Raw genomic sequence first — 3,255 nt, 5'->3', positions numbered from 1 at the left:
GCGCGGCAAGGGAAATGGGTCTTTGGGACAAGCTTTATTAACATCGGTAAAGTCGATACAAAGCCTCCATTTCCCGTTTGCCTTGCGCACGACTACAGGATTGGCCAACCACGTAGGATGGAGCACTCCTCTGACAAGGCCTGCTACTTCCAATTTCTTGATTTCTTCTGCGATGAATTCTTGGCGCTCCACTGCATGTTTCCTGACTTTCTGCTTGACGGGCCGCGCGTGAGGACAGACAACAAGATGGTGCTCGATTACTTTCCTGGGAACACCAGGGATGTCAGACGGTTGCCATGCAAACACGTCGACGTTCGCCCGCAGGAAAGCAACGAGCGCGCTTTCCTATTTAGGGTCGAGGGTGGCACTGATGGTGAAGGTACCACCAGTGCCATCCTCCTTGGCGGACACCTTCTTGGTTTCTGGTGGAGCTACCATTGTCTTCTTACACTTGCCGGTGGAGCTCGATGGTGCGTCCTTGATGGTAGCGTAGCACTCCGAAGAGGTGCGCTTGCCGGAGTGGGCATCAGAACTCTTGCCGGACTTGGTCTTCTTCTTCCCCCCGGGAGCTTCAACGGCAAGTGACCTGCGATCTGTTGCGGCTGCTGCTCCCCGGTAGATCTTGTCGGCGCAGATAAGAGCATCCTTCTTGTCGCCAGGGACAGAGATGACACTTATCGGGCCTGGCATCTTCAGTATGTTGTATGCATAGTGAGAGGCTGCCATGAATTTGGCGAGTGCTGGACGACCGAGTATTCCATTGTAAGGCAATGGAAAGTCAGCAACGTCAAAAGTGACCCTCTCAGTCCTGAAGTTCAACTCGCTGCCAAATGTTACCGGCAACGTGATCTTTCCCTTCGGCTTGCTTCTTCCCGGATTGATTCCTTGGAATGTGCCGGTCTCTTCGAGCTCGCTGTCAGGGATCTGGAGTTTCTGGAGTACCGCGGAGGAGATCAGGTTCAAGCCGGCCCCGCCGTCAACTAGCATCTTAGTGACCTTGAGGTTGCGGATAGTTGGTGAAACCAACATCGGCAAGCACCCGACGGCAGTTATGCGATCAGGGTGGTCCTCAATATCAAAGATGATAGGCGTGCTGGACCATTTTAGAGGCTTGCGTGACTCGACGGGTGGCTCTGCTGCATTGACTTCCCGCACCCACTGCTTGAGCTGGCGGTGTGAAGTATGCAGAGAAGCACCGCCGTCAACGCACAGGACCTCTGTGGCTTTCTAGAACTCCTGCCCATCGGTCTCTTCATCATCCATATCTTCATCGTCGTCGTCATCTTCATCCTTGTCGCGGCCGCGGGGAGGTCTGTCTCCTTGCCGCTGCTTGACCTTGCCGCGGCGTCCTCCTCGGCCGGGGCGTTTCTTGCCGGCTCCTCCAGCACTTTCCTGGTCCTTCTCCTTGTCGCGCAGCTCGTATTCAGCCTTCTGCTGCTCGACAAGCTGCTCGACCTTCTTGCAGCTCTGGAGGTCATGGCCCTTGGTGCGGTGGATCTTGCAGTACTGCCTGTTGGTGCCGTCCTGCTTGTCGGCGACCGCCACAGCCTGGTGGTTGGTGCCTGCGGCAATCTCCTTGCCGGAGCTACCAGCTTTGGCTTCCTTGCCGGATTGCTCAACGACTAGCACATCTTTGCCTTTCTTCTTTCTGTTGTTCCGCCGCCGGTTTTTCTTTGCCGGGGCAGCATCCTCACTATCAGATCCTCCTGCTCCTGTATTCTCTCTAGGGAGTTTCCTCCCTTCCTCAGCACGAGCACACTTGTCGGCCAGGGCATAAAGCTCACTGACGTCTCTGATCTTGCACATCGCCATCTCCTCCCGCATCCTGCGGTTTCGCACGTTCTAGTGGAACGCGCTGATTACCGCGGCAGGGTGGACGTCTGGGATGTTGTGCTGCACGCGGCTGAATCTCTGAATGTACTTGCGCAGGGGCTCTCCTTCCTTCTGGGCGAGCAGATGAAGGTGGCTCTCTTGGCCGTGAGGCTTGTGGCCGCCTATAAAGGCGCCGACAAATTGATGGCACAGGTCAGCCCAGGAGGATATGGAGTTGTCCGGCAAGTGCATGAGCCAGGATCTGACATTGGGCTTGAGCACCAGCGGGAAGTAGTTGGCAAGGATCTTGTTGTCCCGCCCCCCAGCAGCTTGCACCGTGATGGTGTAGATGCTGAGGAACTCCGACGGATGCTTCTTGCCGTCGTACTTCTCTGGTACGTCTGGCTTGAAATTCTTCGTGGTGGGCCACTGGACTTGCCGCAGCTCACGAGTGAACGCAGGGCAACCTACCGCGTACGGCAAGTCGCCTGGTTCCCCTGGCGCATGCATGTCGATAGAGGGCCCAGCGCGCTGGTCCGATTGACGCCGCGCTTCTCTTCGGCGCTCGATGCGAGTGCGAGCGTCTTCTTGCTGTCGTTCGTGAAGAACTTGGCGCTGATCGCGACGGGCTCGTAGATCCGATGATGCAGTGGAGTCGCTGTCGAGGTGGATCCGGCGAGTCGGCGATCTTGGCCTTCAGGGTGGAGAGTGAACGGTGGTTGCACCCCCACCAGTTTCGTCGCCATCGGCTCGTGCCTGGCGGTCCTGCCGCGGCAGCGATGTACTCGGCTGCCGTGGAGTGTCGCCGTTGGCAAAGCCGATGAGACTCTGAATAGTGGCCCTCCATTCGTCGATCTTGTCTGTCGTTGGAGGGTAATCCAGGAGCAGTTGAGCTCGCGCCAAAGCTTCTGCTCGAGTGGTGGGTGGCAGTGGCGAACGGTGCGAGGAGCGGGATATGCTCGGACTTCTAACTAAGTTAGAAGGAGCAGTATCCCGTCCAGGCGACCGCGTCTCGCTCGTGCCTGCACGTTGGCGTGCATGCTGGTCTTGAGCACCTCGAGACCCACCAGCTCGATCTTGGTCCAACAAACGTATGGTACTGCGAATACCATGATGTTGTCGGTCTTGCGCCTCCTGAGATGGGCCCGGTGCATGTACGGACGCCGAGGTCTGCGCAGCCTTGTCCTTGGACCTGGCAGCATCGTGAGCTCCCTCGTCAATGTCCGTTCTTCCGCCGGCGTCTATCCCACCACCCGTTTGCTCCGGTGGTGGTGGGATCGACGCAGACGGAGCAGTTGCCCCCGAAGCCTTCTTCTTCGGTGGCATGTCGATGAAGAAAATGAAGATCTAGCCCGTGTGAACGCTGGATCAGGTTCACACAACCTCGACGCCCCCTACCTGGCGCGCCAAAGATGTCGGGGAAGCTGATCCACGAACACCTAT

This window comes from Triticum dicoccoides, chromosome 2B, assembly GCF_002162155.2.
Source record: "Triticum dicoccoides isolate Atlit2015 ecotype Zavitan chromosome 2B, WEW_v2.0, whole genome shotgun sequence".
Classification (NCBI taxonomy): Eukaryota; Viridiplantae; Streptophyta; class Magnoliopsida; order Poales; family Poaceae; genus Triticum; species Triticum dicoccoides.
The sequence above is the reverse complement of the archived record's forward strand: the minus strand, read 5'-3'. Positions refer to the sequence as shown.